The sequence below is a fragment of the Hylobates moloch genome, unplaced genomic scaffold, assembly GCF_009828535.3.
Source record: "Hylobates moloch isolate HMO894 unplaced genomic scaffold, HMol_V3 SCAFFOLD_20, whole genome shotgun sequence".
NCBI classification, from domain to species: Eukaryota; Metazoa; Chordata; class Mammalia; order Primates; family Hylobatidae; genus Hylobates; species Hylobates moloch.
Genome location: NW_026652295.1, coordinates 50004310 through 50028898, shown reverse-complemented (window position 1 = coordinate 50028898; position 24589 = coordinate 50004310). Strand labels below are relative to the sequence as shown.

General features: G+C 43.4%; 1 protein-coding gene across 2 annotated transcripts in view; it reads right to left on the bottom strand.

The window, feature by feature from the left end:
* Positions 1-18094, bottom strand: part of PAQR8 (progestin and adipoQ receptor family member 8) — a 46575-nt gene extending 28481 nt beyond the window's left edge. Inside the window, exon 1 of one of the 2 annotated variants that reach the window (XM_032141596.2) lies at positions 17939-18094. The gene's annotated coding sequence lies outside the window, so the exon portion shown is untranslated. The remainder of the gene's footprint in view (positions 1-17938) is intronic. The other variant, XM_032141595.2, reaches the window with a different exon arrangement.
* Positions 18095-24589: the final 6495 nt, after the last annotated feature.

The following is a 24589-nucleotide window of genomic DNA, read 5'->3' as shown; positions in this document are numbered from 1 at the left end:
CATTATATAAGTGGAATCATACAGTGCTTTCCTTTTGTGACTGGCTTATTTTGCTTAGCATAATATCCGCAAGGGTCATCCATGTTATAGCGTGTGCCAGAATTTCCTTTTTTTTTTTTCGATAAAGAGTCGTGCTTTGTCACTCAGGCTGGAGTGCAGTGGCGCAATCTTGGCTCACTGCAATCTCTGCCTCCTGCATGCAAGCAATTCTCCTGTCTCAGCTTCCCGAGTAGCTGGGACTACAGGCGCCCACCACCATGCCTAGCTAATTTTTGTATTTTTAGTAGAGAGGGGGGTTTCACCGTATCAGTTAGGCTGGTCTCGAACTCCTGACCTCAGGTGATCCACCCACCTCAGCCTCCCAAAATGCTAGGATTACAGGTTTAAGCCACCATGCCTGGTCAATTTCCTTCCCTTTTTGTTTTTTTTAGACAGAGTCTTGCTGTCGCCCAGGCTGGAGTGCAGAGGCCCAATCTCGGCTCACTGCAACCTCCACCTCCCAGGTTCAAGTAATTCTCCTGCCTCAGCCTCCCAAGTAGCTGGGATTTGAGGCATGCACCACCACGCCTGGCTAATTTTTGTATTTTTAGTAGAGACGGGGTTTCATCATGCTGATCAGGCTGGTCTTGAACTCCTGACCTCGTGATCTGCCCGTCTTGGCCTCCCAAAGTGCTGGGATTACAGGCCTGAGCCACCACGCCTGGCCAATTTTCTTCCTTTTTAAGGCTGAATAATATTCCACAAAATTTTGTTATATCTGGAATGGGATATATTTGATACCCACTCGATAGCTCTGCTTAGCTGTAACAAAGATACTTCCAATGAACACTACCAAAAGAGAATCAAGCTTCTTCCACTAACCCTACTTCTGTCCTGTGCTTCTTGTTCCTATCTCAGTAAATGGCTGCACCCTGGTGCTCAAGCCAGAAACCAGAGATATAGCATTCCTTCTTCACTGTTACTGTTCTTTATCCAGTTGCCAGTGATAATTACTAAAATGACTTACATATATTGAGCACTTACTCTCTACTACACATGGTTCTAAGGTCATTGCATGTGACTTAAATAAATAAAACATTTATTCCTCTCAACTCTATGAAATGGAATCTACTATTTTTAGCTATTGTACAGATGAGGAAACAGGTGAAGTCCCTTGCCCAAAATCCAGACAAGAAGTGGTGGAGCCAGAATCTGTGCCCAGATAGTCTGGCTCCAGAGCCCATGCCCTAAACTTTTATGCTATTCAGGAAATGCTGTTTCAACCTCATCTTTTGGAAATCATTCTACCAATGTATTAGTCTACTTTTCTAAATGTGTAAGTGAACACAATTTTGTCCAGGTCCTTTATCTCTTTCCATATGCAGTTTGGCTAATGGAGATACCAATGCGAAGAAGATAGGACTGTGTCTATGGTAAGCCTAGGAAGTTTTGTTTAAGCTTAAAGGGGAAGTTAAGCTTCCCCTTTAAGTTTTGCTCTTAACCAAAACTAAGTTTCCCCTTTAAGTTTTGCTCTTAAACAAAACTTCCTAGGCTTTTGGGAAGTTGCTTCTTAAACAATTCCCAAGGATGTTCTCCCTGGGAAATTGCTCTTAAACAAAAGTCCTAATGGCATTTGATTTTCCTGTGTTTTGATATTTTTTTCTCTAAAGTGGAATATGTCAACAAGTCAGTTTACTTGAAGACTGTGATTAATCAAAGCTGTAATGTAGCAGATATAGTTATTAATATCAACAAGGTACATCAATCATAAACACCATTAAAAAACTGACAACTTTCCTTCTTTGAGGTTGCATTGATCTTGGAGGCAAAGTGGGATGGAAAGCAGACAGCCCAAGCCTGAGTCCCATCGGATTAAATGAATCACATACTTAAACCACAATCCTTCTGGTACCAGTAATGCCGTAAACTGAAAAGAATAATAAAGGCCAACTACTTAAGATTTCTGGGCCGGGCGCGGTGGCTCACGCCTGTAATCCCAGCACTTTGGGAGGCCGAGGCGGGCGGATCACGAGGTCAGGAGATCAAGACCATCCTGGCTAACACAGTGAAATCCCGTCTCTACTAAAAAAAATACAAAAATTAGCCGGGCATGGTGGCGGGTGCCTGCAGTCCCAGCTACTAGGGAGGCTGAGGCAGGAGAACGGCGCAGACCCGGGAGGTGGAGCTTGCAGTGAGCCGAGATCGTGCCACTGCATTCCAGCCTGGGCAACAGAGCAAGACTCCGTCTCTAAAAAAAAAAAAAAAAAAAAAAAAAAGATTTCTGAATTAAAGTTGAAAAAAAATGAATACAATTACAAGCAGTAAGATGAATGCATGTCGAGAAAGTGTCACTTTTGCATTTTCAGCTTATTCAGTGTCTAACAGCCAATATTATATAAGTTTATCATCAAGTTAACATTAAAATACGATGCATTTTAAAGCAAAAGTGTGCATTTTGAAGTCCCTAAGGTGCCTTTAGAAAACAGAGGATATAGTACCAGCAAGAAGCTATTTGGGCAAGTCCATAGATCACATGGGCTAGGAAGAGACAAGCACTCAATGTTACCAGAAATTCAAGGTCAGCACTTGTAGTTTCATTTCCATCACCCCAGCACTCCCTTTGACAAAGGATTATAGTATCTACTGAAAAGTTGCATTCATTCCCAACTTGCTATTTCAGCCTCACCCACCACTCCTCACTCCAGAGAATTCAATTACTTTCGCATTCCCAAATAACAAGTAAATGATGATTTGGGGGGCCTCTTTTTATATGACATCCAAAAAGATGCAGAAAATAAAGAACAACAGTAAGCCAGAAGTGATTTCAGCTGAAGTATGATTTTTACATATGCATCACTAGATAAAAGTATACAATTAATGGGGTAGGGGTAAGCTCTAAATCTTATCTAATTTTTAGAAAATACTTTAAAAATACTTGGCTAATCTAATATTTTGTCTAACCTATATGGGTTTTCCTTCCTGCTTTTCCTCACCCCATACCCAGTATTCAGTTAGGACTTCCAAAATGGAAAAGTGTCTCTGCCTGTTCTTGCTCTGAAATCAGAGCATTCCAAAATGAGCCTCAGTTTGTCTTTTCCTTGCAAAAGAATGTACTGTTGATTAAAACAAGAGAAAACCACACCAGTGCATACACAGTCTGATCTTAACCACCCAGAAAGCAGCCTGGCGTCCTCTGTCAAGCCTCTTAGAGACAGGCAGGCCTGGAGCAGCCCACACAGCTTCTGCCTGCATAGCCTACCAGCTCGCAATATTTTGGTGATTACGGACTGGCCTAAGCCATTACTGCTGTCCAATACATTGTCTAAAATATGGTCATGAACACTTAAAACCTCGTCAAGGAAGTCTTGATGCTTCATAGGCATTATCTTAATACTCTGCAAATTTCTTCAAAAGTAAAGAGAATTATGACATGATAGCAAGTTAGTTATAACCAGGCACTAAGTTTTTTGCTTTCCCATCTCATTAAACTACACATAATCTAGATTCAGTTTAATACAACTGCTATACCAGAGCAGGAACTCCTGCAGCTCAGGCTCTGGGTTTCAATTCCTTTTCTTCCCCTTCAGCACTGCATTAGCATTCTGTTTCTTCCTTAAGAATGATTTGATTTAGTCTTACTGACAAACCACTGAAGGACCTACTATAAGTTGCAAAGGGAGAGTTGCAACTTCCAAATCTTCCATGAACCATCAGTGTTCAAAGCATCCCAGCCAGGCATGGTGGCTCATACCTGTAATCCTAGTGCTTTGGAAGGCCAAGGCAGTAGGATCACTTGAGCCCAGGAGTTCAAGACCAGCTTGGGCAACACAGACCCTTTCTCTACAAAAGAATAAATAAATAAATAAATAAATAAATAAAAATTAGCCAGGAGTGGTGCCATGCACCTGTAGTCCCAAGTACTTGGGAGGCTGAGGAGGGAGGATCACTTGAGCCCAGGAGAGGAGGCTGTAGTAAGCTATGATCACACCATTGCACTCCAACCTAGGTGACAGAGCGAGACCCTGCATCTTAAAAAAAAAAAAAAATCAAAAAAAATTTTCCTTGCTCATCTGTTTTCCAGAGAAGGTTTGGCATCTATGTGGTGATGTCAATGAATGAGGAGATCTGCTCCCTAGCTGTTAGGGACCTAATATGACCACAAGCTAAAAAGCTCACTGAATTTTAGCGCAGGAAGGGCTTTATAGACTACTTATTTAGGAGATGGCAAATAGATTTCACTCGTCATGCCAACCTCTATTGCTTGGTAATGGCTTCCTGAAATCATGTGTTGAGCAGCATTCCAGGCCTGGACTGGAGTTTAGAGGGCAAGGTGTTATGGATTTACAATGTCTGCCACAAGCTCTTGAGGGAGGTGGGGCTCAGGAGGGGACAGTGGCACAGAGCCGTATATTTGCCACCCCTGAGCTGACTCTACTATAGACAACTAAGTGACTTGTCGTCTACTGTTTTTCCCACTAAACGTTTTTAAAAAGTAGTGATCATATCAATAATAAAAAACTATTTCAAAATATTTGCAATAACATATCTTTAAATAAAATACATTTCCCTGAAAATGTATTTCCCTCATTATCTCTAATAGAGATATTATATTATTATAATTATTATCTCTAATAATAATGAGGTCCTCCTTGGCATGTCCCATAGAGAGCCAAAGGTGGAATTTGTAGGCTTTTCTTCAATTGCATCCTGACAACTACCATCTTCTAGAACTCCATGAGTAAGATGGTTAAAAAAGAGCTAGGAAGTTCTCCAGCAGTTATATGGCTTCTGTGATGGGACAGGACAGGTAAGGGGGAAGAAAAGGAAACAGAGGTTTAGGAATCAAGCAAATACCTATAGGCTCATACCTATAATCCCAGCACTTTATGAGGCCAAGGCAGGAGAATCACTTGAGCCTAGGAGTTCAAGACCAACCTGGGCACCAACATAGCAAGACCCTACAAAAAATTAGCTGGGCATGGTGCTATGTGACTGTAATCCTACCTAATAACAAGACTGAAGCAAGAGGATCACTTGAGCCCAGGTGCTCAAGGTCACAGTGAGCTATGATTACACCACTGTACTACAGCCTGGGCAACAGAGTAAGACTCTGTCAAAAGAAGAAATGAAAGAAACGAAACAAAACAAAAAGAGGGAGGGAAGGAGGAGGAAAGGAGGAAAGAATCAAAGGAAACTATTAAGCAGGAAAGTCAATGTGATGTTTTGATAGGAAAAATGGAGAACCAGTTTCTTGAACTTGACTAATGTATTAGCCCATTCTCACGCTGCTATAAAGAAATACTGGACACTGGGTAATTTACAAAGCAAAGAGGTTTAATTGGCCACGGTTCTGCAGGCTGTACAGGAAGCGTGATGCTGGCATCTGCCCAGCTTCTGGGGAGGCCTCAGGAAGGTTACAATCATGGCAGAAGGCAAAGGGGGAGCAAGTACTTCACAATGCTGGAACAGGAGTAAGAGAGGGAGTGGGGAGGTGCCACATACTTTTAGACAACCAGATCTCATGAGAACCATCAGGATGACAGCTTCAATGGGGATGATGTGAAGCCATGAGAAACTGCCCCCCATGATCTAGTCAACAGGCCCCCACCTCCAACACTGGGGATTACAACTGAACATGAGATTTGGGTGGAGACACAGATCTAAACCATATCAACTAGCAAAGCTATCTTGATAATTAATCAATACTATTTATTTACTTGCTGTCTGCTCTGTTCTTAATGCTGTTATGGACCAAGTGGACACATCTGAGGCAAAAAAAAAAAAACAAAAAACAAAAACAGATCCTTTTGTAGCCAGCTTATCCAATCTCTCCCTCTACCCTAAGGCAATCTTGGACACCCAGGCCAGGTCAGATCTCTGGAAAGGCAGAATCAGCCTCCCAGCACCTACTCAGTGTTGGCAGCCAACTGGCTCCCAGATGAGGAGAACATTTCTGGCAGTAAAAGCAGTACACAGCAGGCAAGAAACCCTAAGAAAAAGCAAGGAAGAGGAGAGAGGCATGTGATTCCGGAGACAAATAAACACAATTAGCTGTGCTAGAAACAAACTGAAAAGACTCAGTGGGACGGCTGATTCCTTCCGCCAAGAGAAAACCAAAGGAGAATTCATTTAAAAGAAACCTTTTAGTTCCCTTGGCAGCTATGGCCCAATGACAGTCATATTTTCTATTAAGTCCTTTTCATTGTGGATTTCTCCAAGATTTAAAACACTATCACAAGAAGGGTTTGACTGCTTTATCAGTTTTGCTACCCTAATAGAATCCATTAATATTTCAGGCTGGTCCTTTATTTCTTTCTTCCAGACAGGCTGGTCCTTTCTTTCTTTCAGAATAGCTTTTCACAGCTATTCTGTCCCTGTGTACCTAAATGAACCCAATTTGCAGCAATGGGAAAATGGTTGAATTCACAGAAATCAACAGTCATGTCTGCGGGAGTTTGTTAATCCCAGGATCCAATTCTGTAATGTAAGGATTAGCTACAACAGTGGGGTCTGGTAGCAACCATGTAGCATGGTGGTAAACAAGATGGGCTTTGGAGTTAGGCAACTTGGATTTGAATCCTGACTCTGTCAGTTACAAGTTGGGTGACCAGGGGCAAGTAATTTAAACTCCTTGTGTCTCAGAGCCTTCATCTGTCAAATAGGGATATAGTGATACCTAACAGTGTTATTGTGAAGTTTAAAGAATTATAATAAAAGGGTCCTTATCTTTTGGAAACACATTTTAGAATGTTCACAAATAATATGATGTCTGGGATTTGCTTCAAAATAATCTGAAGATATATATATATGGAGTTGGCCATGAGTTAATAATTACTGAAATTGGTTGGTGGGCACATGGGGATTTATTATACCATACTGTCTACCTCTGCCTGTTTGAAATTTGAATACTAGAAAGTTTAAGAGAGAGAGAGAGAGAAAGAGAGAAATACATGTAAAACTCTTAGCACACATGTGCTCATTAAATGTAATCTGTTGTAGATCACAGGTTTTGAGGGCATTGTTTCCAGGTCACAGAGGTGCCAAGAGACCAGCCTGCCTCTCTAGAAACATGGGTGGGTTCTGGGGCCAACATGAGGGAGTTAAACACATGGAAAACTTCACTGTCACTCTAGATCATCCACTACTGCCCAACCTTTTCACTATCAGTAACAATAATAAGTTGATTATTATTGGTTCTCTATGCTTTGGAAGTTTACTAAATCTCACATCCTTCCAATATTCATTACCTAGATCTTTTACAGATAAACAGAATCACAGAGTTCCGAGTCAGCTTTAGTTGAGCTGATGGTGGCTCCAAACTGAGCTACTGTCATTCCCAGCCAAAAGCTAAGCACTTCCAAGTTTTAATGGTTCGTGCAGCTGCTTGACAGACATGTATGTGGTTTCACAGGCATACAAAATAGTGAAAAAATGTTCAATGCACTCCATGCCTCCAATGGGTTCTGAGAACCACTTACATCAATTCAGAGCCAGCCCCAGAAATTCCCAGCTTCTAGGATTTCTTAGATAGAGTGCTGAGCTGGACAGACAGGGAACTCCACCCTGGAGTAATGCCAAGCTAGATATGCACTCCAAGGAATCCCTTAATTAAACCAGCATTTCCAAACTCAATTCCATGCCCCCACACAAACAAGGAATCTGCCATCTTTGCTCTGACACTAACTTTAAGAGCCTTGCACTAGCCACTTCATCTCTGTTTCCTCATTTGTACTGGGATATCTCCCTTCTAAGGTTGTTGCAGGGACCAAAGGTAATGCAAGTAAAGTACATTGCACAATGCCTGGCACACAGCGATTGCTCAATACATGGTAGCTATTTTATGTCTTTGTATGTTTTTACGTATGCATGGATATATTATTACCTCGTTTGGAATCTGGTCAATATTTAGACCCAATGGTTCTCCAGGCCATGAGATGTATCACAGCCACATAATTATAAAGAGTTCAATATTTTCTTTCTTTTTCATGTGACAAAATTTTGGTGCAGCTGTGTTCAATCTTCTTTTCCACAGAGATGGATGTATGGATCACTGTGTTACTGTCAACAGTACCTATGTGTCCTCTCCTATGCAATTCATGCTTCTTCGTAAATGTCTTGTGACAATATATTTTAAACTTAAAAACATTTTATAGAAAGTAAAAAGGAGAAAAAACGTGCTCCAATTCAAGTCTAGCAAGACCATTGTTATTACTATTATGAAATACTTGCTGAATGTCCACTGTATATATATTGTTGAGAGGGTCAATGGACAAGATGAGCATATAATAAAGCTGGAACTCCATTAGCAAAGACTTCAGTGGTCTTTGGCTTCTCTAGGGAAGCTAAGAGCGAGCTAATCTAAAATTTTACCCTTACCTTACCCTTACCTAAAACTCGCACTCTCTTTCCCCTTATCCTGATTTATTTTTCTTCATAGCATTTTTCACTACCTAAAATCATACATTTCCTGATTTGCTTGTTTATTGTCTGTCTCCCCCAAGAGAATATATGTTCCATGAAGGCAGGGACCTTGTTCATCTCTGTATCTCCTGTACCTAGAACTCTGCCAACCAAGCATATAGTAAAGTAGACTCTTGAAAAATATTTTTCAATGAATGATTTAATTTTTTTCCTTTCTGCAAACACCCAATTGCAAAAGAGAATCTAGATCTGAGGTCCTGCTCTATGTATTCCTTATGTAGCTGACCACTGCAATCCAATGCAGAAGATAGGGAGTAAACACACACACACACATACACACACACACACACACACACACACACACACACACGTGAAGTGGTGCCAAGTGATATGAAGAAAAATGAAGCCAAATAAAGTGATTTCCTCAGGGCCTTACATACCATATACTATTCTGATTTTTGCCTCTGTGCCATTGCAGAAGCTATGTCTCCCATCATAAATGTCCCCCTCTTTGGATATTATTCTTCTTTCAAGATCTCACTCAGGTTGTTTCTCCTGAATTACACTCAAGCTATAAGAGCTCCCACTGACTTTACCCTGTCTCACACTGAGGGGTACTGCACCTACTACCAGTGCCGCAGAGTCCTACACACAATTACAAACATTCTAAAGTTTTCTCCTTCATGGAAAAAAAAAAGCAGACACTCCAAATGTATTAGGCTCCTTAAGCAGGAAAAGATATGCTTTACACTTCTCTTACATCTCTCAAGGAATCTAGCAGTGTTGGGTACTTATTAAGTGGCCAAAAATATCCCTATAAATGAACTGACAAATTTCCTACTTGAACCCCACTTCTGCCGCTCCGGCCTTATTTCATTTATGCCCCAACAACATCTATTGCCTTTTTCTCCCTCTCCCTCCCAAGTGTCCAAGTTAGACTGATTCTTGAGAACTACAAAAATCTAAGATATTTACATCCCAGATGAGACAAAGACATTGTCTGAGACCCTCAGACCAGCAGCTTCTCAGAAGGTGGCAATAGTTCCAGAGATATAAGTCATAAACAAGTCATTATTCAGTATGTTTTAAAGAGGGAAAAAAAAAAAGCCATGCAATCCAAGAAATACCTTTAGCACTTCATGAATTAACATGAACCTCTTCATCAAACCAAGATTTGAGGAATCAGTTTCTACTTTCTTGAAATGCCACCTAGTTTCAATGACATTCTTGAACCTATCTGGGTAACATTTTAGTACTGCAGGCAATTGAATATTAGCCCGTGAAACTAATTCCACTTTCTAAAGTGCTCAGGGTCTCTGACAACTCAAGGGAATAATAGTAATGGCTTTATCTTGCTTAAGTGCAGGAATCAAAAAGCTAAGATGGGATTTCTGGAATGAATTCACCATGGAAAATATAAATTTTCTAATTCGAGAGCCATTAAACTCCATCACTGACTATATACTATCTGCTTTTCCATATTTTATACAGATTTACCCAACTCTCTTTATAGTTTTCACCAACAAAAAGTCATTTCTCTCAAAATTATGATCCATAGACATTATTCAGCAGAGTATGTATATTTTATTTCCATCTTTGCCTGGTTTGGTAGCTCACCTCCAGTTTCCTGACTACGGATTTATTTTGAACCTTTTGGTATTCTCTTGGAGTCAAAAGAGCAGGTGTTAAGGACAGGGCAAATACAGAGTTTCACAATATTGTTGGAAAGTACCCAATTCTCTATTCTTTGAGAAGAGATTTTTTTCTTCTTCTTTGCTCCTTTTAATCTTGGACCCGAAAAGGATAAATGTCATCACCTCTACTGTTAGCTGTGTCTCAAAATCAACAAAAAGCTCTTAAATCAATAACCCTAGCTCTGGTCTTTCTCAAATTCTTACAGCCCTAGGAACTGAGGTTTGATTAAAGTCAGGAACCAGGTCACCCTGGAAAGAGAGGTGAACCAGCCTTGGGTCTTCCCTAGGTGTACTTGTCTTGAAATTTTGAAGTCACCTATTACCTCCATTGTATATTAACATTCATCACAATTATTATTTGCTCATTCAACAAATATTGCTCTGACATGGTATTGAATATTCTTCACATAGGAAAATATGAGCAGTTTATTTGTCACCTAGATGGTTTGGAAGCCTATACCCTCCAAGACATTGAGAAAAGAAAAATCTTTCTCAGGAGAGAGAATGAGGGCCAAGCAATGGGAGAAGCCCCTTAAAAAACCATCAGATCTGGAGAGAACGCACTCACTATCAGGAGAACAGCATGGGGAAAACCGCCCCCATGATTCAATTATTTCCACCTGGTCCCGCCCTTGACACGTGGGGATTATTACAATTCAAGGTGAGATTTGGGTGGGGGACGCAGAGCTAAACCATATCACTCTTCATCTGTTAAAAAAAAAACAACAGTATATTTGCTCTTTATGCCTCATGGGATGGTAGCAAAAGTCATATTTGAGAAGATATATAAAATCACTTTGAAAACTGTCCAGCAGATGTGCACACAGAAATATTGAATGAGGTAAATTTATCAGTATTAATTAAACACCTTTAAGGTTCTAAAACAATGTTTTTCAAACTTTGACCACAACCAATTAGAAGCCAGCATACACCCAAGACTAAACACTTACGTTACTTAGATATTTTTAATTCCCTTTTCTTTTTTTTTTTTTTTAAATGCAAGTTATGCATTTCACAAGGCAGTGGTCCTTGACCCTCAACTCACACCCAAGAATTAAAAAAAATTGATACCCAGGTGCTACTCACCTTCACTCACAAACAGTGGTCTGGGGTGGGGCTAGGGCATCAGTATTCTTAGACAGCCCCAGGTGATTCTATCCTATAGCCAGGACTGAGAACCACAGTACCAATGGTTTCTAGATCACAGCTAAGAAAACACTGTTACTTATTTACATCCTTATCTGCTAAACCTTCTCTGTGCCCAGAATTTGCTCCACTTGCCCGTTTGCTGAAGGTCTGCTTGTTTCTGAGTTGATTACTCACTCATGTGGCTCGTGTGTGTGTGTGTGTGTGTGTGTGTGCACATCCCAAGCAGTTGGGACTACAGGCACGTGCCACCACACCTGGCTAATTTTTGTATTTTTTGTAGAGAGGGGGTCTTGCCATGTTGCCCAGGCTGCTCTTGAACTCCTGGGGCTCAAGCGATCTTCCCGTCTCAGCTTCCCAAAGTGCTGGGATTACAGGCATGAACCACCATACCCGGCTAAAGAAAAGCAAAGGGAAGGGAAATGGCCAGACCTCCTCACCTGCTCACACAGCAAAGGAAACTCTCTGGTCATGTCTAGACAAGGGTCTGAGAAGAGCCTTCAGAAGCCTGGGAGATAAGTTCAATCAGAAGGAACTTCCTGGCCTGGCTATCTCGCCCTTCCAAGTGTAGCCCACATGGAACAGAAAGTTCCTCCATCCTCATCTTTCCTCTGCACAAGTCTGGGGGACTGTCCTGTTTGCTTGGTTGATCTGCAGAGTACACTTAGCTGTCTGGCAGAACCTAGGCCAAAATGCAGAAGGTACCAGGTACGCTGGAGGCCCTACATCTGTGCCCCTGCCCTATCCTTGGGCACACAAATGAAAACAAGAAACCTGAATTCTTTCTGTACATAATAGGTTAAGAAACAAAAGCTGTGTCTGTTTAAAGCACAGTCTTTGGATTTTGACCTAGATCTACCAGTCATGATACTAAGAGCTGACACTTATTGCGATCCTTCTGTGTGCTAAGCATTTCATACACACTCTAATTCACATCTCTTCAGATATGCATTCTATGGATACTCAGATTAAGTAACACACCCAGGGTGGCACAGTTAAGAAATGGTGGTGTCGGCCGGGCGCGGTGGCTCACGCTTGTAATCCCAGCACTTTGGGAGGCCGAGGCAGGCGGATCACGAGGTCAGGAGATCGAGACCACGGTGAAACCCTGTCTCTACTAAAAATACAAAAAATTAGCCGGGCGTGGTGGCGGGCGCCTGTAGTCCCAGCTACTCGGAGAGGTTGAGGCAGGAGAATGGCGTGAACCCGGGAGGCGGAGCTTGCAGTGAGCCGAGATTGCGCCACTGCACTCCAGCCTGGGCGACAGAGCAAGACTCCATCTCAAAAAAAAAAAAAAAAAAGAAATGGTGGTGTCAGGGTGCTAATGCAGGTTTGTTTTTACTCCAAATCCCATGCTCTAGCCAAGGGCTTCTCAGCACTACTGATGTTTTGAACCAGATAATTATTTTTTGTGCGGGGCTGTCCTGTGCATTATAGGATGGTTAGCAGCATCTCTGGACTCCACTCATCAGATGCCAGTAACATCCCTCCCCCTCCAGGTATGACAATCAAAAATGTCTCCAGACATCACCAAATTTCATCCTCTGGGGGAAAGAGGGGCAAATTCACCACCCCCTTCTCCCCTTTAAGAATCACAGCTCCAGGCCAGGCACAGTGGCTCACGCCTGTAATCCCAGCACTTTGGGAGGCCAAGACGGGCAGATCACAAGGTCAGGAGTTCTAGACCAGCCTGACCAACATGGTGGTCAAAAATTACAAAACTACAAAAATACAAAAATTAGCTGGGTGTGGTGGCGCGTGCCTGCAATCCCAGCTACTCAGGAGGCTGAGGCAGGAGAATTGCTTGAACCCAGGAGATGGAGGTTGCAGTGAGCCAAGATCGTGCCATTGCACTCCAACCTGGGTGACAGCGAGACTTCATCTCAGAAAAAAAAAAAAAAAAAAGAATCACAGCTCCAGTCTAAGCCACAATGTATATTGTTTCCTGGTCCTTTACAAGTACATAAACCGCTACTCAGAAGACAGAGCAAGAGGCCGGGCGCGGTGGCTCACGCTTGTAATCCCAGCACTTTGGGAGGCCGAGGCGGGCGGATCACGAGGTCAGGAGATCGAGACCACGGTGAAACCCCGTCTCTACTAAAAATACAAAAAATTAGCCGGGCGTGGTGGCGGGCGCCTGTAGTCCCAGCTACTCGGAGAGGCTGAGGCGGGAGAATGGCGTGAACCCCGGAGGCGGAGCTTGCAGTGAGCCGAGATTGTGCCACAGCACTCCAGCCTGGGCGACAGAGCGAGACTCCGTCTCAAAAAAAAAAAAAAGAAGAAGACAGAGCAAGAACCAAACACGACATTCCAGGAAAGTTTGGTATAGCAATAATACCACCCTATCCTGCACATACACTTTGTAATTCACTAATTATAGCTATTTTCTCCTTTTACGGCCTCTGAGTGCATATTGGGATCTAATTTTGAAAGAGTTAATCCACCTCAAAAATATGAACACTATTGAGAGATCCACCTATTTACCCTTCTTTGAGAAATTGAAGGAAAAGATCATGTAGTAAAATCCATATTGATTCTTAGCTCCAAAGGCCATTAGGAGAAGAAACTTTAGTTCAGGCATCATTGTAAGAGAGCACATGATGTGAATGAACTTCTGAAGGGCAAAGCCTGTCTCAAGCCTCTCCATCTCCAGCACTTGCTTGCCTAGAACAGAGAATTCTCACTAAATGGTCAACATTTCATGAAACATTAACTATTTCATAGCAGCCCCTAATCATCTGATTAAAATTAAGATGAAACTTTCCCATCTTTCTAATATATGTACATATATATATTAAATAAAATTTACAAACTTGAAAAAAAACTAGTATTGACATTTACAGAAGAGCTGAGATTTCAGTGCCAGGCTATTCTTCCCTATTGTTTAAAAAACACAGCAGAGCAAAACTCACATTTGGAATGAAGGGAATGTTTACCAGAATCGTCTCTTTCAATACGTGCCAAGAGAACTGTAGCTGTTTCGTTAGAATAATATTTTCATTGGATGAAGGGAAAAAAATTAGAGGAGAGGCTTTTAAACTTTTTTCTTTCAGATTTGCCTTACCACACCAAACTGTTATACCTAATATACAATCATAACAGGAATGCTCATTTAAAAAAAAATCTGAATTCAAAACAAAGTAACTGGGAGCACTGACTCCACTTACTTGGAGTCTGTATTTCCTCGTTTCTGAATAAATAAAAAGTAACTAATTGTGGTTGCTTTTCAGGTTACCCTTTAAAAACTCTTAAAAGACCAGGAGGGCAAAAACCAAAATGTTCTATTTGTAGTTAGTTGCAAAACCTAACTGAAGGGAATATCATTACCTGGGAAATGATAAATTTCCACATGGCTTCAAAGGAATTTTAACATAAGACTATCAATAAATAATATTCCTAACAAGAATAGCTAGACTCTTTTGAGCACTCATGATGTGTCGGGCACCAAACTCAAGTGTTCTACATGCATCAATGTTACTTCATCTTCATCACAGCCCCATGAGGTACATACTCATTAATATCTTCATTTTAAGAAAACTGAGGCCAAAAGAGATGAAACAACTTGCCCCAAACCACAGCTAGATCAAGATTCAAGCTGTGGCTGTATGACGCTTTATGCTACATAACCTGAAAAAAAAATGTGGATTTTAAAAAGGGATGTTCAGTTCATTTTTTACTGTGTGCCATGAAATCCCAAAGTTGAAATGAATTTTCAGAAATCATTCTCTTCCCTTTACTTCTGTACATCCTTTCACATCAAAAATCAAACGCCAGGCATTACCTACAGCTGGGGCAAATGGCTTTCTGGGTACCTTTTTTTTCTGGTGAGACAAGTCTTTTGTATTTTTGTTTTGCTTTCTGTAAAAATCCACAATGTCAGAGGCTGCCTAGTAACAAGTATCAGGAGGGGCAAAGAAAGGCTTACTTTTTCTAGCCCAATATGCCATAAGCTATAACAATAAAGTGACAGGACCAATTACTTTACATACATACCAGAGCATAAACACCAAAATGAAGGTTGTGCTTCAAAGTAGTTAAGTTTTTGAGGAGTTAAATGTTGTACTCAAAATTTTCACTGTGGAGATGATGGGCGCCCCTAACCCCAGTGTTCTTCAGGGACCAACTGTAATTCCTTCCAATCCTAAATACGTACTCCATGCCATTACTAAATGCCCCTTGTAGAACTGCTGGTCCTTCAAGAGAATTTTCATTACTTTAATGAGCATACTTCTTAATGACAACCTCGATTCCCTACCTCGGAAGCCCAAGTTGGCCCCGCACAGTGCCTGGCTGTTTCCCAGCTGAGGAAGGTTTGCCATCACTGAGGCAATCAGGAAATGTGTTGCAAACTCGGAAGGCAACTCCAGAGCAGGAGCTCCAAAATTATTCTCAGTAGTGACAGCATCACTAGAATTAGTACACAGCTTGCCAAGAGCAGGCTTTTGAAGGGGAGAAATACTGATTTGAATGTATAAATACTGGCATATTTATTTTAACATTTGGATAAAGAATTGGAAGCATCAGCAAGTGTTACGTCCAAGTGAATAAGTACACTGCTGCAGGAATGATAGTGCAGATTTTGATGCAAGGTCCTGACCACTCAATAAGGTATACACACACCCTTAATGGAAACATGCTTGTCCTGAAATGATTCTTGTAAAATGAATAAATCGCTTTCTATCCTGTTACCTTGCACAATTATTAAAGATTTCCTTTTCATGAATTGAAAAACAGACCCAACAAAAGCTAGTTGCCAAAATAATCCTTGTTTATCCAATGAAGCTCAAATCTCAGTGTGTGTGAGAAGATGGACCTATATGCACCAGAAGGAAATCTGGTGCACACACACACCCGCAAAAAAAAAAAAATACCTTTCAATGGATATATCCACTTAATAAGATTCCTCTACTCTGGGTCTTCCAGAATTGGTTGTTACGCCAAATAACAGAAATAATTACCATACATAATTAACAATACAAGATGGGTTAATGTAAGATAGTCAACATTTAACTAATAATTGAAGGACATGCACCCAAGGACAAACAACAGAAATAAAAAACAAAAACGAAAACAAAAGCCATGCCTTGGTCCTTTGTTTTTAGATACACACTTGGATACTCATCCACTGAGGGCCTAAGCAGTCTGGCTCCCTTCCAGTTGACCTGGTCAAGGGTGCAGCAGCTCAGGGCTGGGTACACGCTGTGGATGATCTTAACAGGGCAGTCAAGGGCAGTCTGCCTTCCATGCAGGCAACTCCTATTAACTTCAGTAACAGGAGTCTTCACTAACAAGCAAATACTCCCAAACTGTACAATACTCTCATGTTTAACTCGACTGGAATGCAGTGCATTTGTGGACATTGTTTGGTGTGTGTATGGGTTGTGGATTTTCCTCGTTTTTACCCAGAAACAGCTTCTCAGAGTACTGGAACAAGTAGTACACGTGGGTCTAAAAATCACACATACAGTGTATTATATGAGTTATCCCTAAGGCGCACACACACAGGTAGGTATTACCCGTACATTTGAAATCTCACTCCATAACTATTCTTTTTAGCCCAGGCTCTTCTCATCGGGTTCCTGGACAAAATCATTTCTAACCCAGCTAAGAAATATGGAATGCAACTTAGGTCAAGACAATGAGCCTGCCAAGGCCCCTGGACTTCCCGCTAGTCTGCCAGTGCCTGGAGCACCCACAGCTGCACAGGAAGCTGCGGTGCCCGGCTACCTCCAGGTCCCCGCACCGGATCGGCGAGGTGCAGCAGCCCCCCAAACCCAGGCTCCGAATATTCCCCAAGCGCGCTGAGTGCGAGGTCCCCACCCGCCCTCGCCTGGGGATGCCCGGTCTTGCTCCCTAGACTAGATTCCCTCTCGAATTGTCTACGACCCTGTTCCACCGAGGGCGCTGCGTTCCCATAGCCTAGACAGACGTTCCCAGCGTTCCAGCCCCACCAGCCCCCTCCGACACCCCACTGCGGCGTTCCCATCCAGCCAAGCCCCAGCATCCGCCCATTAGCCAGCTGCCAGCGGTTCTCATCACAACTCCGCTCCTCGCGCCCACCCTCTCAGAGAAGCCCCCTCCATCTTTCCCGGGCGCAAGCACATGCCTAGACCCACCCTACTCTTTCCCGGGCTCCCCTACCTCGGGCTGCCCTTCCTCGGGCTCTCCCTACCGCCCCGGGCTTCCTCTCCTCCGCACTCCCCTCCCAGGTTCCGTTCCCCTCCGCCCTGCGGAGGGCGCCCCAAAAATGAGGACAGGGCGCCCCTCGTTCTGCCCTGTCGGACTCCCCCACGTCGCGGTCCTGAATCTCCCGCCCTCCGGGCTCAGCCTTCCCAATATCGCGGTCCCCACACCCCCGCCAGCTCTCCGGGCTCGGGATCCATGACTCCCCAGCATCGTAGTCCTGGCCACCCCACTACAGCCGTTCAGAGCTCCAGGGCTCCCCAGCATCCTAACCCGTCGTCCCCCCTTCCGGGCTTGGAGTCGGAGACTCAATATCGGGGCCCTGAACTCCGGCCCCTGGCCTCAGGTTCCCAACGCTGCGACTCTGGACCTCCCCTCCGAGCTCGGGGTGCGAGGACTCTCCAACGCCGCGATCCTGACGTCCCCGCCTCCCGAGCTCGGGCCCCGGGGCTCCCCGACCTCGCGGTCCCGATACCCAACTCGACCCGCTCCGCGCCTTCCGCGGCGGGACTCACCGGCAGGGGCGGCGGCCGAGCCCGTGCGCGCAGCCCAGCCCGGCCCAGCCCGCGCTCCCGCCTCGGTGTCCCGGCCACGAGCTTCCCGCGGGCGGCTGTGACCGCGGCGGGCTCGGCTCGGGGGAGCGGCCGGGAGGAGGAGACCGCCGGGGGCGGGTGACGCCCGGCTCCGCCCCTTCCCGACCCGGGGGCGGGATGCGCAGACCCGCGCGCTGCGCTGCAGCCCGCGCCGCTGCCGCTGCCGCCGCTGCGAGGAAGTTGACTGACGCCGCTTCCTTCCACCCAGGACGCAGACCCTCGCAGTCCCTGGTAGCTGCAAAAAAACCGGAGAGTTTAAGACAGAGACGCCTTAACCGCCCTCGTATTCTTTCCAAGAATTCACCTCCCAGGGGGCGATTTCCAAAGTCCCTCGGGAAGGGCGGAAAACAATAACAAACTTCATCTGCGCTGTCAAGACTGATTTAAATCCTGGCCTTCTCTCTCTCACCACTCTCGGGTGAACGTTCAGGGTCATGCCCATGATATAAATAATGTGATGACATACCACGGAGGCCGTTGCAGACACTTCCACACCCCTAAGATACACCCGCCCAAGACTCGCGCCTCTCCCATGACTATAGTCATCACACAGACACATCTGACACTGCCCTGCGGAGGATCCCACTTCTACCCTGTGTCCTCAATCCACAGCCCTCGTGGGTCCCAGCAATAGCGACCCACACATACAATCTATTGGAGGCAGGGTGCGGGGGTGGGTTCCACCTCCCAACTTGCTCCTCACCCACAATGTTCTCTGTATTTTACCATGAGAAAAAGACAGTTAAGAAGTTGGATGATCAATTAACAAATCAAGTTGGCTTTGCTTTTAAAAAGCCTTCTTCATTATCTGGAGAAAAGAGAAGGCCTGGCCTGCTTACTGTAAGATTTTCTCAGACAGGCCTAATTCTGGTCTGCTTACTGTAAGATTTTCTTAGGCCTAATTCTGGTCTGCTGGTTCCCAAAACTTCTCTTATACCACCGTGTTTCAGTGACGTGTCGCACAACATCTCACATTTGTACAATGTTTCTATTTTTCAAAACATTTTAGCCGAGGGTGATAGTTCACACCTGTAATCCCAGAACTTTGGGAAGTCAAAGTGGGCAGATTGCTTAAGCCCAGGAGTTCTAGACCAGCCTGGGCAACAAGGTGAGACCCTGTCTCTGCAAAAAAATACAAAAATTAGATGGGCGTGGTGGCACATGCCTGTAGTCCTAGCTACTTATTCTCAGGCAAACATCATGAAGCAAAGAAAGTAATCTTAGCAGGATTATTTCAGTTCCATAAATGAAGACATTTAAACTCTGAGCAGTTACATGGCAGGTTTGAAGCTGAGTCAGAGCCAGGAAAGAGCCCAGGGGCCTGCCTTTAGAGCCACTGCTCTCCCCAGGGAATCACAGTCCAGCACTTACTTATAGGTGGATACTAGTGGAAATGTCACAGGAGGTCTTTGGCAGCTTTGCTCCCTCCATCTCTTCTTCACCCCAAAGATGTCAGGGAACTCTCCCTTGTCCTCAAAAACCTATGATAGGCCAGAGGTCACAACTGTCCAAGAGCGCTTATTGAGAGGGAGTGAAAACTCCTTCCACTTTGGGCCACTCTAGAAACAAAATTACAGGTTAGCACATCTAAAAGCCTATCCACAGCCTTCATCCAACTAACGTGAGCTGTCAGCTGGGAGCTGATGAGCCTCTGAAATGCATTGCTGATTATTTTTGCAGTGTTTTTCTCCCTAAGAGTTACTCCATGTGGAATGTGAAGAAGTCTTAAAAGGAGACTAACAAGTCTTCTTTTTTTTTTTTGAGACGGAGTCTCACTCTGTCGCCCAGGCTGGAGTGCAGTGGCGCAATCGGCTCACTGCAAGCTCCGCCTCCCGAGTTCACGCCATTCTCCTGCCTCAGCCTCTCCGAGTAGCTGGAACTACAGGCGCCCGCCACCGTGCCCGGCTAATTTTTTGTATTTTTATTTTTTTATTTTTTATTTTATTTATTTATTTATTTATTTATTTTATTTTTTTTTTTTTTGAGACGGAGTCTTGCTCTGTCCCCCAGGCTGGAGTGCAGTGGCGTGATCTCGGCTCACTGCAAGCTCTGCCTCCCGGGTTCACGCCATTCTCCTGTCTCAGCCTCCGGAGTAGCTGGGACTACAGGCGCCCGCCACTGCGCCCGGCTAATTTTTTGTATTTTTAGTAGAGACGGGGTTTCACTGTGGTCTCGATCTCCTGACCTCGTGATCCACCCGCCTCGGCCTCCCAAAGTGCTAAGATTACAGGCGTGAGCCACCGCGCCCGGCCCATTTTTTGTATTTTTAGTAGAGACGGGGTTTCACCGTGGTCTCCATCTCCTGACCTCGTGATCCGCCCCCCTCGGCCTCCCAAAGTGCTGGGATTACAAGCGTGAGCCACCGAGCCCAGCCACAAGTCTTCTAATTCTTTCTCAATGGTAAATGTTCCTTTCTTCTTGCCCTTTATCCAAAAGGCAGATGTGAACGTGCATGTAAAGTGTAATGGGTGTCAGGCATTGTTATCTATGCATGAGGCAGTTCTGTTTGCAAGTGACGCTGTCCAGAGCCACTAGATAAGAATGGTGGTACTCATCCTTCATGCCTTTTAAAACTACCTTGGTCTCATGCTGGCTTCTTTTATTTTCTTCTGTGAGGTAATGGCCTACTTCCGTTTGGGCAGTAAAAGTGATGTTTTGGTAACACTGAAAAAATCCTACGGTGACCTGGCTATTTTTGAATTATAATAAAAGCCTATTGGGTCCTTCATAAAAGACAGTTAGGATGGCCTTTGGTATATGGAAATTCACAGCCAACTTTCCTCTATGTAATAATCCCATCTGGCAACAAAATTTTGACCTGAGATTTTTCCAAAACCTGGAAACAGCCAAGATCTTGGATATTGCAGTGTTTCCTCAATAAGGAGAATGCTAAACTGCTAATCCAATCGACACGTATCAGACCTAGTTCCCTTTCAGATTGCCCTTGAAAGCCACAGACACAGGCAATATGCAAAATGATGAAAAAATAGATAAGATTAAAGAGGTATTTTTGTCTGAATCTCTAATAAAATAATTTGATCTATTTTACATTGGATACATACCACACTGACACTGTTTTTATAAACCCTCCACTTTGTGTTTACATAGTATCACTTTTCCAAGAAGCTCAAAGTATGTTTGATGACATCATATTACTCAACTTCATACACTTATATGAAGTAGGAAAGGGGTAAAAACTGGTAGTCTTATTGTAACATGGAGAAATGGAAGTGTGAAATAGTTAAAACCACTTGCCTGGAACATTCTGGTATACATACTGGTTTATACTAAAAGTAGACCTATTTGTGAAAACTGCTACAGTGAAGAGTTATTTAAAAGCTCTACTATTTTTGTTTTCTTTTTACATCTTATGAAAGGACTGAGGACTATTAATTTCTTCACTATCTTGGCAGAGAAAAGGAGAGGCACTTTGCATAGTGGTTAAAAGTGTGGCCTTGGGAGTAAGAGCCTTCAGTAGGTAACTTAACTTTCCTTCTTCCTTCTTCTTTTTTTTTTTTTTTTTTTGAGACAGTCTCACTCTGTCGCCCAGGCTGGAGTGCAGTGGCATGATCGCGGCTCACTGCAACCTTGGCCTCTCAGGTTTAAGTGATTCTCGTGCCTCAGCCTCTCGAGTTTCTGGAATTACAGGCACACACCACCATGCCCGTCTAATTTTTTGTATTTTTAGTAGAGATGTGGCATGAGGCACCATGCCTGGCCAGTAACTTAACTTTTCTATACTTCAGAATCCTTATCTCTAAAACAAAGATAATAATTGTACCCACATATCATATAATGAAGGCCTGATTAAATGGGTGAAAAGACAATGACTTCATTTAAGTGGGTTTTTTTTTGAGACAGAGTTTCGCTCTTGTTGCCCAGGTTGGAGTGTGATGGCACAATCTCGGCTCACTACAACCTCCACCTCCCGGGTTCAAGCAATTCTCCCATCCATACTTAGGTTTTCTATTTAGATCCCCTGCCAAATGGCCAACTGGGAAAAGTAACCATGATACTAATTTCACATACAGGATGCTAAAGAACTGTGGTTGAGTCAGATTAAAAATAAAAATCATGATTTTCTTGTACCGTCTGTCTATTTTATCCATTTAATGGTGGAATGGTAGGGGCTCACTAAAGCTAATTTGATTTTCATTAGGAATTGCTCATGTCATTTTTTCCTTTTTGTTTACTTATAATAATAACAATTCAGGGAGCAAATAAATTAACCCATGTAGACAAAAAAGAGAAGATGTAGAAATTGCCCCTGGGCCCTCAGTAAGCCCTGGGCACGTGTGAGGTTTTGAGGCCTTATATCTGATCTCTCATTCTCTAATGTAACTCGTTCCTAGTTGAAGAGTTTCAGATGGCAAACTATAAGAATAAATGATAAAAGGACTGAGCATTATTTTAAAAGTCTTATCTAATTTATTTATTTTAAAATTTTTAATCGATACTAATAATTGTACGTATTTATGAGGTACATGTAAATTTTGACATATGCATACAATATGTAATGATCAAACCAGGGTATTTAGGGTACCCATCACCTCAAACATCTATCTTTTTAAAAACATTTTTAAATTAATTTTTTTATTTCAATTTACTTTTTATTTTTATTTTTTTGAGACAGGGTCTCACTCTGTCGCCCAGGCTGGAGTGCAGTGGTACGATCATAGCTCATTGCAGCCTCAACCTTCTGGGCTCAGGTGATCCTCCCATCTCAGCCTCTCAAGTAGCCGGGACTACAGATGCACACACACCACCATGCCTGACTAATTTTTTGTATTTTTTTGTAGAGACCGGGTTTCACGATGTTGCCCAGGCTGGTCTCAAACTCCCAGGCTCAAGCGATCCTCCTGCTGTGGCCTCCCACAATGCTGGGATTATAGACGTGAGCCACCATTATCACTTATTGGTGTTGGGAACACTTCAAATATTCTCTTCCAGCTGTTTTGAAATACATAATATATTGTTGTTAATTATAGTCACCCTACTGTACTATTGAACACTGGAACTCACTCCTTCTACCTAACTGTATGTTTGTACTTATTAACCAACCCCTCTTCACTACCCCCACCCCTTCCAGCCCCTGGAAACCATCATTCCACTCCGTACCTCCATGAAATCAACTTTTTAGATTCCCACACATGAATGAGATCATATGGTATTTGTCTCTCTGTGCCTGGTTTATTTTACTTAACATAATGACCTCCAATTCCATCCCTGTTGGTGCAAAGGATTTCATTTTTTATGGCTGAATAGTATTAATAAAATAATATGAATTCCTAAAGTCCAACAACATTTGATGTGTGTAAGTGTTTGTTTTAACACCTGTTCCTAAACAAAACCCAGATTTAGGAAATACAGTGTATAATTGGATCATGGTAATTTAACAGCAAATAAAAGTATAGATATCAAAACACAGGGCCTTTCCTTATTCTCCAGCAGAAATTTGCAACTAAAAAGCCTTAGGGTAAATGGACTTGGTTTCCCTCCTCTTTAAAGGGTCTGACAATTTTGTTTCTTCTATCCACTTTGCTCCTGATTGTCAGTCATTTTATCCTGGGGGAGAGAGGGAGGTGGGCAATTCCTGAGCACTGGGAAAATCAGAAAGATTGAACTTCAGACTGATACCAAAAGTTTCAAGAAGTTAACATTTTTTTTTCTTTTTTTTTTTTTTTTTTTTGAGACAAGCTCTCACTCTGTCACCAGGCTGATGTGCAGTGGTGCGATCTCAGCTCACTACAACCTCCACCTCCTAGGCTCAAGCAATTCTCCTGCTTTGGCCTCCCAAGCAGCTGGGATTACAGATGCCCATCACCACACCCAGCTAATTTTTGTATTTTTAGTAGAGACGGGGTTTCACCATGTTGGCCAGGCTGATCTTGAACTCCTGACCTCAAATGATCTGCCTACCTCAGCCTCTCATAGTGCTGGGATTACAGGTGTGAGCCACTGTGCCCAACCAGAAGTAAACATTTTTTACTCTGCCCAACTTCAATTCAATCTGGACTGTGTTCTGAAAGAAGATTTTGGAGAGAAATTTCTCAGGCTTAGGACTAGAAAAGGAAAGCCATGTGAACTCACCCAGGATGAAAAACCGAGGCTTGAACCTCTGGACTTTGCCACACCCCAGCTGGTATACTGATAGCAGCCTGGAAGTGGACAACTCCCTATAGCTCATTTCAGTCTCTCACCTATTATCTTTTTTTTTTTTTTTTTTTTTTTTGTTGAGACAGAGCCTCGCTCTTTCACCCAGGCTGGAGTGCAGTGGCGCGATCGCAGCTCACTGCAGGCTCTGCCCCCCGGGGTTCACGCCATTCTCCTGCCTCAGCCTCCCGCGTAGCTGGGACTACAGGCACCCGCCACCTCGCCCGGCTAATTTTTTTGTATTTTTAGTAGAGACGGGGTTTCACCATGTTAGCCAGGATGGTCTCGATCTCCTGACCTCGTGATCTGCCCGCCTCGGCCTCCCAAAGTGCTGGGATTACAGGCGTGAGCCACCGCGCCCGGCCTCTCACCTATTATCTAAGTTAGGCTAATGAGCAAAGGCACAGACCCTCCCCTGTT